This window comes from Acyrthosiphon pisum, chromosome X (assembly GCF_005508785.2).
Source record: "Acyrthosiphon pisum isolate AL4f chromosome X, pea_aphid_22Mar2018_4r6ur, whole genome shotgun sequence".
Taxonomy (NCBI): Eukaryota; Metazoa; Arthropoda; class Insecta; order Hemiptera; family Aphididae; genus Acyrthosiphon; species Acyrthosiphon pisum.
The window spans coordinates 116,885,800-116,897,891 of NC_042493.1; positions in this window are offsets into that span (position 1 = coordinate 116,885,800).

A 12,092-nucleotide genomic window follows, 5' to 3' on the forward strand; every position below is an offset into this window, starting at 1 on the left:
TGTTATACTATCGTAATTAAATATGACATTGAAGGCATTAACAAATTGATAAATAATTAAACTATAGGTGAATAACATTCTCAAATTTTAAATAATGATGGTAATGAATAAAAATATAATTTTAACAAGAAAAATAAAGTACCTTTTAAGTGTAAGTAGATAAATATACCAAATTATCGAAATTACATCTTATGATGTCAGTTTAAAACGAATGCAAATATTTCCAAACAATAACAAGTAGTTAACAAAAATTCAAGCGCACTAACTACCATGACTTATAAAAACAACTAGATTGAAATAATGAATTAATTCATGATATGTATTTTAATATAATTTAACTTTTAAGTTTTAAGTGTTTTAACTGTCTTAAAAAAATTATGAAGTAAAGTGACAAGTGTTATCAATTATCAGGTTATCAAATATTAACCACATGTTAGAAACATTTCGGTAAACATCACGGTTCTGTGGTTATAGATATCAATAACCGTGATCATCATTGATAAAAAAAAATTGATAGTACAAAACACTATTAGCACGGTCTTTGATTATATTTATTATTATCTAAAATTCTAAGCACCCATCCTCATCGATTCTCAGATAAGAAATGCAATTAGGACATCATAAATAAAAATAATCTGTTATATTGGTTATAATATCAAACAGTATACGGATATACGTTTTGTTTTGTACTGACTACTGTATACTGTAATAAATTGATAATTCGATACCTAGATTATTAAGGTGGTACAACAGAAGCACTTTTATTATTACTGTTGATATTTCATAAATTAACACAAATATTCAGATGTCCATAGCTCCTTCAATTTTTAACACATTAATGTAAACGACCCGTCAAAATTCATAGAAAATTAAACTGCGCAAAAATCATATTTCAAAAATATATGTTCCCATTTGAATTTTAAAAGTTGACCCTCGAACCCCCCAATCCTAATTAATAAAAAAAATATTTAATATCAAATTAATTTTGATTATATGATTCAAAAAGGTTTTCACATAGGTCATTTTTCCCTAATTTAAATATATAATGGTGAAATATGATGTCACATGAAATTTGGAACACCCTGTATATCTAGTGAAAGAGCAGGTGAAATAAATGGGTGCTGAAGTATTGTTCCATCAAAGAAAACAAATTGGTATTAAGTAAAAATCATATTTATTAAGTACTACCAAATTCAAGGACAACTGCATATTTCCCAAAAGGAACAATGCTTTTTTATTATATACACGACTAATTGGATGTCAGACCAGATAATAAAATATGATGATGACTTTTGGAGTACACATATTATGGTCGATAAATTAAAAACGTAAACATTGTTAGAATTAATATTGTTTTGACTTTTGTTAAATCCAATATTTAGTTTTTAATAAAATATAGAAGGTATATCAATAATACATTTTATATTTATAGATTTTATCTAAATTGTTTGCTGCCAGAAATCGTGGATCCTGTTTATAATTATAGATTTATGAAATCAGACATAAGAGAGTCAAAAATAATTTTACAACAAATGAAAATCTCAAAACAGCTATTTTAAAATAAAATTAGATTTATTATATTATTATCACTAATTATATTATTAAAAAAAAATTATTTTAGTTGTTTTTATTTGTATACCTACGATAGTTTTAGTAATTTGAAATATTGTAAGTACGAGTATGTAGGTATGTATTATTATTATTATTATTATTATTATTATGTACCTATTTTTATTAATTATTATCATATTAAAAATCCATGTTTAAAAAAGGAATATAAGATAACTTGAACTTAAAAGATGAAACACGTCAAATGAATATTAATTTGATTGCGCTGTATTTATTTAGGTACTATTAAATTATATTTTAGTATAGGTATTATACTTGAATGAGTTATAACTTATAATGCTATAAGTACAAATCAAGCTATGTTATAATACTATCTGCGATCTATATATTGGGACGTAAATTTGGGTAAGCAGTAACTTGAATTATAATCGGTAGTTCAAAGGTACGCGCGGTTATTGAAAACATTACAGCGGCATTTACGTATATGAATTTTATAAAAATACGAATAGTACTATAGACGAAAGTTCATTGACCATTGAACGGCACTCGCGAAGGAGCACTCGACACCGCCGTCGGCCGGTTGCCAATAATAGGCGTGACTTAAAAACAACGTTGCACAGCCAAAGTTCTCTTTTTTTATGTGGTGAAAATATCGTTTCATAGTTATGAGTGTAGCCTTCTCGGTTCTTTCCCACGCAAAACAGTTTTTACAATGTTATACATTTGTAAGTCGGAGACAACACATTTCGGTGTAGCGTCCTCTTAAAACCTATAATTGAATCGGTCATTTCAATAACGACATAAGTCATTAAATTTAAACTTTACAAGAACTAAAAAAAACTTTACTACTCCAAAAATACAACTTTTTTTGCATTAACACCTATTTACTAATTTATTTTTATGGTTTCTGATATTCATAATCCATAGTTTTAAATAGTCCAACTTTTATCAAAATGCACGAAATTGAGATAAAACATATTTGACTTGCGTTGTTTTTGCAGGGAATATTCATAATATACAATCTAAGTCAAATTAATAAAATGAAATAGATAAACATCTAAGTGTTAGTAGTTTTATTACTATTATAATAATATTACACAAGATGAAATACATATTTTTTTCTAAAATAAACAACAACTTAACTTTTTTGAATGGCAGCAAAAACTACACAAGTCAATGACTTGAGTAGTTATTGCATGTGATTATAGCTTATCGTAGTAAATTGTGTATTAAATATTAGTCTTACACAGAATACGTAACCACGTGTATTATTATCAAATTTGACAAAAAGTCAACATTGAAAAATCGGTGACTTATGTCGTTATTGAAATGACCGATTCAATTGAAATAGCTTTATTTATATAGTTGTTTGTTTTGACAATAATATATATAAATTATAGGCGTTTTTACTTTTTTTTTACACATAAACCAACTACATTTATAATACTTTTCTTGAAAATGATTATTTGTTACAGCTATAATTATTATAATTAGATACAAAAATTATTTTTTATTGGCAGATACGATTATGACCATTTATATTAAAGTAAATTGTTAAACCTGCTATAATTCTTAATAGGGTCAACTAAAGTTAAAGTTGCTTTATTGAAGTAATTTATTATTTGTTTTGACTATAATTTATTTCAATTATAGGAATATCCAAGACGACGATCGTCTTTTTTTTCACGTATTCATACTAAAGTTATAGTCGCTTAACATTTTTTTTGCTTAATAATATTACATTTACACACGTCGGACATGCAAATATTAATTCACTAGTTTCAATAGTGTGCAGTTAGTTTTGATATGAATGTCCCCTATTATACAACTTTTAGTTAAGAACATTATCTGTACTTAAGCATTGGTTTTCGTTAATTGTTTTAATTTTCAAGCGAGATATGGGTTAGGTTAGGTTAGGGTATGTGAAATATCACAAATTAAAAATGCTCATCTCGCTTGAAAATTAAAAAATTGTATAAAAGCCAACTCTTAATCACGGATAATGTAGTTCTTACCTAAATGTTGTATAATAGGTCAATTCACACAATTACTAAAACTACTGACAGCATACCTAGCTGGTACTATTGAAAATAGTGAACGAAAATTGACTATGTCGTTTGTGTGTATAACAGAGACGACAAATGCATGGGTAGTGTCCTCTTAACTCTTGACTCATAAGTATAGAAATAAGGTACCTAATTAGAAATAACAATAACAATAATAATAAAAAGCAGGTAAGTGGAGGTCGCTCTGCTGTTCAGTAGATTGCAGGACCGTCCCGAAGAACAATTTATGGGGGGGTGTTAGACCTATTAACTTGCCGACTCAAAAATTTTTTAAAAGCTCAATTTAAAGCCCGTGCTATTTTAAGTTTTTCCTGGTATTGTATGTGTATAAATAATTGGCTCTCAGTAATTATATGATTTTCTTAGTATTTATTGTTGGATTATTCATTATACTATTTAGAATTTTATACTATTCAATAAAATATGAATAGACATATACGGGCCGTGGCGGTCGTCCGTCAAATAATCTAATGTTGTTGTCAAATGTCAAATGTAATGGGGTGCCCAATAAATAACTATGATATAATAATTAATTATAATAACAAACACTATATTATTATTGAGTTATAACTTATAAGACAATAAGGGACAACTAGTACCAAAAATCTCGATACATGATTAATTCCCCTGGGCAAGTAACGAACAGTCTAGAATTGAAACTTGAAAGATATAAATATAGCGCATTCGAGTATTTTCAGGGTCCTGTATCATCTATATAATTATCATTGTTTCTACCCTATTGTCATATATAGTATTTGCTAACAACTATAATTTATATCATTATATTACTTAAAGAAACTAATAATTTGGCGAATAATGAAATGGTGATCAACATTTTAATCGTGATCTCAATTTTATTATGAGTATTAATTATGCGTATTAATGGAATTCAAGTATTTAAAAACACGTCAATTGAAAAAAAAATAACGGTTTCCAATTTTTTTAGATTTCGGTTTTGAATTTAATACCGGTTTCCAATTTTTTATGGTTTCGGTTTTAACTTTAATACCGGTATCCAATTTTTTCCGGTTTCGGTTTTAAATTATAATACCGGTATCCAATTTTTTCCGGTTTCAGTTTTGACTTTAATACCCGGTTACACTACACAAGACATATATGCTGTAGTATTATAAAAATGTATAGTCAGCGTCTGCTGAACTACAGTATGAATATATTACTTATACACTACATTATATAGGGTGTTTTGTTTATAATTTCAACAATATGCAACCAGGACATCATAATAAATAAAAATAATAACCATATGAAACGATAACATGGATATAGGTACGTTTGTACTGACTACAGCTATAATACTGTATACCTGGTTGTAGGTAATATATATACTCGTATATATATGTCTATATACAACGACAGAGTATTGACACTTCATGTTATAATACACGTCATATGGGCGACAATTATATTATTGTACGCTTATCCAAGTTGTCCATCATCACCTTTATCCTCATCGTCATCAGTCCAGGGCTCGTAAGTTCATGCATGTGCATGTTTTTTTTGCTACACAGGAAAACGCATGCTAACTGAGATACAAATCCGTTTCATAACAATAGTAATAATAATATGAAGTTTGATACTGCATGTTTTTGCATGTTTTGGGTGTAAAGGCATATTTGGCATATAGTCGATTTTTTACAGTTGTTAGTGCATATTATTTCATAAAAATATTTTTTAGACAAATATTTGAAAAGTTTCTTGTTTCTTATTTACTATCCCGTTTACAAAATTATAGTGTTTTGATTTCTTTTTATTCAGGAGTGTGTGACTACCTAGTGTCCTCGTACATACTTATTTAGATTTCATGAAATATCGCGGAAACAATGTAATCGGTACCACTACCATCCTCCACCGTATAAAGTGGCAGCTTGTCACCAACCAGCATTTATAATTTTGTACATTGGTACAGTATAGTTTTCTTACACTCGCTGATGAGTTTACTCGTATGAGTCGTATGCGTTTGTCCGTTCAATTTCCTGTTTTAGTGTTTTCATGTGAGGTATAGGTACTGACGTAATGTACACATTATTCATATTTTATTTAAACAATGCCGAAAGAAAAACAAACAGTTGCGGGCCGTTTGCAAAATTTTGTGGAGGAATTTGAATTTTTTTAAATTTATGGATTAATTCTTATTATTTTAAAATGTTCTCGTGATTATTTTACATAATGCATATTTTGAGCGCATAATTTAAAAATGTTATGGCATATAAATGCACATTTTCGAACTTTTTAGTGCATATTTTAATGCATATTTTGACAATTTTTAGTGCATGAATCCATGCTTATATATGCATTTTTTAGTGCATGAAGTAACGAGCCCGGGTCATCACCAATGCATGCAAAGATTTTGTCCAATACCACATCTCATCAACCACGTTGAAGCCAGCACCAGGCCATCACACATACGGTTTTCGTGAATCGGTTATACGCCATATTACAATAATTGTCATTACTATTATTATTGTCTTTTGCTATTATTTATTATGATTATTGTTCTATTACTAACATCGTAGAGTAAGCTATTTATATATGTAAGGTAACGATTATTGTATTCCTTGCAAAATATGATTATTTTCTCTCTACGTTTTATCAGCGTTGTTATTATTATAATCACCTCTCCTAATACCTAACAGTGACCCTATAAGGCTCGCCATCACCGGTAAGATTATATTTATCGCGTGACCAACAATCTCGTTATTTATTAATGAGACTTGGTACGCATAAATAACTAATTATTGCAAGTAGTTAACCATTATAATATAGGTACCTATTACCTATGAATACAAACGTTCACGTCGTGAAAATAATAATAGAATATTGCTGATCAATACCTAAGTCAGGGATGGTGAACCTTTTGATAACTGCGTGTCAAATCAAAATATTTGGTTTGATTTTATTTGCCTCACGTGTCAGAAACTTTGCAGACCTTTTTTTTTTAGTCGTCATGTAAGGCGTCCGAAACTATGTGTTGACTGTCGACTGTTCTGTTGTACTTACGTTTGTACGTACACGCGATAAACGAATTTATTTATAATCTAATCTAATCGTTTACGAGCTTAGGAAGTGGAAAGAACAGATTACAATATCTTACGATATATTCCAATAATAAGTTAAAGATAGTTTCAAATTATCAATAATTTTTTTGGAGTAAAAATGTAAAAATTATGAATTATATTTTAAATTGGCGTGTCACTGAAATAATGTGTGCGTGTCACTCCATGACACGCGTGACATAGGTTCGCCATCTCTGACCTAAGTGGTATCATCACACGGTCTTATATTATAATATATATTATCTGAAATTGTAAACTAAACTATTATCTGATCAAGATATGCAGCCAGGGTATCATAAAAAATAAAAAATAATAATAATATGAAAAGATAACACGGATATACGTTTTGTACTGACTACAGCTATAATACTGTATACCTACAACCAGTTTTCTACATTAACTAGATAAAAACATACACTCAAAATATAGATTCATTAAATTCTAACAGATAGTTTTTTAATAAATGAAATCAAATATAATACGTTATAATTTAGAATATTTATTTTATGATAAAACTAATATGTAGGTATTATTATCGTTTACAATCAAATCATGTCATTAATATAAATTTATTGATTCGCCTATAAAATACAATCTCTTGTTGTAGCATATTGGCATCCCATCTTTTGCCAAAATTGTAAACCATCTCTTATAACAAACAAAGCAGATAACGATGCAGCTATCCTCGGAGGTATAAGTGCCAAACCGACACCCGGTATCATTGACACAAGAGAGAATCCAAGACCAGTTGTCTTGATGACTCTGGTTGCTAATTTTGTATTTTCCAAGCTCTCCAAACACGGTATGTAGTCTTCATGATTCTCGTTCAACGAACTTTCCATTTCTTTATATGCTTCACTCAAACGCAAACCAAAATTACCGGCCGACATCGCTTGTAGGAATGGTAACGCCGAACCGACCAACGGTATCGCGCTCAGTGTTGTCATTACCGAGTAACTGGATTCTTGAATTATTAAGGCCATCATCAAATCGTCGATCTGTTCATCGTTTCCACAGAACGTGGAAACATTGGGTGAACATAACGAAATTGCTAACGATATGTAAAAAAACACAGGATAGATTGCTTTCATTTTAATTGGCACGTAGGTACAGCACAAGTTGTGAAAATATCCCAAGAGGTACGCCTGATATTCGTACTGCAAAGTGTCGGGTGAGCGTCTGTAAACATACAGTACATACATGTAATATACGTATAACAAGGTAATCTGTAAAAAGTCCATTTTGAAAAATGTTGGACAAAAAGTACAAAATACTCTATTCAATTTAATATTTATTTAAAAATTGTAACTAATTTTATTAATATTACATTATGATTTAGATATTATTCATGATTTGTTGTAAGGCTGTGCTAAATACATTAAGAGTTTAAAAAACGACTTAAAAGAATTAAAGAATTTTTCCCTTCAAATATATAATTGACAGAATATTTGCTTTCGATTATGGACCAGAACACAGCAAAAAATGCATGAGATCTATGGATCATATTAATGTAGGGAAAATTAAATAATCGACATCTGAAATGTTATATTTTATCAGGTATTTTGGGTTTACTTATTGGTGACTTTGTGCTAATAGGTGAACCAATATTGGACCTTTATTTATTAGAGTCTTAGATATTTGCATTGTCAACATCACTCGAAGAAACTAGTTGTTTGTTATTAGTGACTGTCATAGCAGAAATAAATTAACTTTATTTAAAATTTAGTAAAAATGCGATTCTTACTCATTACTCCTCTATGATAAAAATAAGCATGGCCTTGTTGTTCACTTATGATCAATAAGGTACGAAGCAAAACAAAGAATTTCAAAAATTTCTTCATGATCTTCTTTTAACAGATGTAATATTTGCATCATGTTTGCTCTAAGCCAACAATAATCTAGTTTAATTAAATATTTAGTAAGGAAAAAATATGTAGCACAATATTAATGTTGAACCTAGAGAAATATTAAATTCCTTAGGAGGGTGTCAGCGCACTATTTGTTTTTTCTCTCTGGCCTACGAGCAACATAGATTAGCAAACGTATTAACGTAATAATTTTGTCTATGTTTTTAAGTAATCTTAGAGTAAAATCACCCATTACAAAAAAGATAGAGAATAATATTTTTGAGGGAATGAAATAACGATTTTATATTTTATTGTTAGGTATTTGACTTTATATTCGATATTCAAAATAAACAAAACAATATTGTAAATTTAAATTATGTTTAAATTGTTTTGAGACAATATTTATTTTAGACAAATAGTTGACATTTGAAACTTCATAAATATTTTTCAAAAAAGTAATGATAATACGGGTAATGGGGAAAGATATTTTACAACAAAATGTTACTTGGTAATTACTGGTAGATAAAATAATAAAGTTTTTAAAGGCGTATAGGTATTATATTTATACATTATTATCATTGTAACTTACTAGTCTACAGCCTACGGTAACAACGTTAAAATTCATGACATAATTTATCATAACATTTTAAAATCGATTTCCCGCAGCTTTAGTTAATGTTAAAATGTCCAATAATGAAAATGCCTTGTAACGTAGCCCGTGCAGGTAAAATTTCGCAATATTGACGATGTCTTGAAGAACATCACAACACTAAAAACAAGTTTGCTTAGATTTAAGGTATATCATTGTCTAAGAAATACGGAGTGGGCCTCACACTTAAAAACTAATTATTCAATAAGATACGCAGGCATTTGAAAATATGCATGTGACTTCATAGAACCGAAGTCTGAACGGCGGAGTATGTTTTACGAGTACAAGTGTAAAGTAACACAACGATTTCAATCGTTAAAGATAATGTTTGAGATAAAATAACGAAGTGATTGAGACTAGGGGATTTTGCGCAGCAAGGCGGCAGATTATTAAGGGTGTAACTAGTTTACGCTTATCGTAATTTTTATCCTACTACTGAATATTATTAGTTGAGTAGCGAATCGATAATTTGTCTTCGATTGTAAAACATAATATGTATATTCACTTACCTCGTGTAGTTGTAGTGAGGAAAATGTGTAGACTCTCGTTAGACTGTGTACGTCTCTGCAGATTGGTATGAGTCGATGCACGTTATTAACACTTTACGATTTACACTACAATATCCTGGTGTTGGAATAAACTAAATTATAGTAAATTAACTTTGTGAAGAAAGATTAATTTCGTGTTAAAAGAAAAACTGGTCGGTGTTGTGTGGTTTCGATGCGGGCGCCGTCGACGTGGTCATCTGTGTTGATCTGCCGTGTTGCGCTGAGTGTAGTCTATTGTCTGTGAGTGGCGTTTATATAAGGAAGCGATTGTTTTATCCCCACTCTATTGATATGTTTTTGTTCCTTCCGTGGGTCCCACTCAGCTTGTCTTAAATAATATTATTTTTCTCTCCTGGGTCATAAATAATTCACCCACAAACACAGATAATGTCTTACCATACATTTTCATAATAGATCGATTCACTCTAATTTGTAAAATAACGAAGTTAAACGTGATCTGCTGAGCGTAAAATTGTTATGTTACGCACTTGCAGTAAGACGAAGACAAGAAATGGCCGTATAGCGTCCTCTTAATAATTTCAAAAAACATTTTAAAAACCACGATATACAAAAATAAGTTTATAGTACCTATATGCCAGTTTTACGTTTTTTTAAGGTGATCGCAGAACACTTATTTTTCAAACGTTTAAGACCAACAAGAGGTAGTAAATTACACGTACGTACTTCGGAATTTCCGATTGTAATTTGTTATACATGTTTGAATCTATTCTAACATCTTTGACAAAATATCCAGGCTTTTCAGGATGTCGATTTTAAATTGTACATAATTTGAAATCATTATAATCATTAGAATGAACAATATACCATTTTTAATTGAATACTTTTGATGAGTTGTAACTTATAAGTTATAGGTATTTTAACCCATTATGTCCTAGCGCACACATATGGTAACGCGAAAAATAATTTCTAAAAATAGCTGTATTAAATTGGTTATTTTTAGTAACTATAGAAAATAAAAACAATAAATATTAAAAAAAAAATTACTTAGGACTTAAGTTTAGATGAGTAGAGCAGAAAGTAATAATATATTGTCATTGATAATTCTTTAATTTTTTTGGTTTTTTTTTTGGATACAAAATCATTAGTTATATCTTCATAATTTAGATGTTCTGTAATATAATTAGGGCTATGATTAATATTCAATAAAAAATTACGAAATACGCGTTTGTTTTATTAAAAACAAGATGAATATGTGCACTTCGTTTCCCATTAAATGTACCGACTCTATATGACTCAAACTTTGTTCAATTCGTTATTTAATATTCAGTGTATGGTGTTTAAAATTAATCTTAACTTTACCATTGCCCGAAATAAAAATTCTGATTCGCAGCAGTATATTATCAGGCAGGCAATCTATCTGCGGTAGATCGCGGACCCCTAGTTTGTACGTAAGTGTATGATTTAACTCTAAAGTACCAAAGTTATATCAAGTTTGTCGTATTCTACCTATGGTGGATTAATATAATCAATTTATACAAAATCCTAACCTAACCTGTTGCGTCACTGTTGTATTTTTGACATCCAGATTTCCTACTTTTCCGGTGGATTTTCCTAAAATTTTGTTTCATAATAACCTTCTCCATTATATACTCTTTCGTTTAAAAAAAATCAAGAAGATTTGATTAGTAGTTCCAGAGTTGACCCTGTACAAAGATTTTCATTTCACATTTATATATTTGGAAGATATATCTAATATATTGACAAAAAATAATAATACAAATCAACAAAGGTGCCCGTAACCAATATCAAGCAATATACAATACACTATTATTATTTTAATCCGCAACTTAACTTGTTGTTTATGGCCATGTCACCAGGTGTACACTTAAGAGGCCATAACTCCGTAACCACTTATCACACAGCGTACAAACTTCACAGAAACCATCTAAATATTAATTTTAATATGCCCTGAAATTTTTATCGAAATCGGTTAGGTGGATATTGAGTTATAAAATTTATTCAAAATGTACACCTATTTATATATATATATATATCTATTCAAAAATATGCAACAAAAGTATGCTAAAATATACCACGTAAAGATTATTAAATAAATAATTTTTCTATAAATTTTTGAAAATAATTTGAAATTTTCAAATATCCTTCAACAGCCTTAAAAGTTGGATATTTGGAAAATTAAATAAATGTTCGATAAGAAACCGAGCCGTATCACCGTATCAACCGTATACTGTTTATCAAATATTTTACTTTTTTTTTAGTTTATTTATAACTATCTTTCGTAGAAAGTAGGTAACTATTAGTATTAATATATTATACATACACATTTGCCTACGAAAATGCGATCAGCCAATAGAACG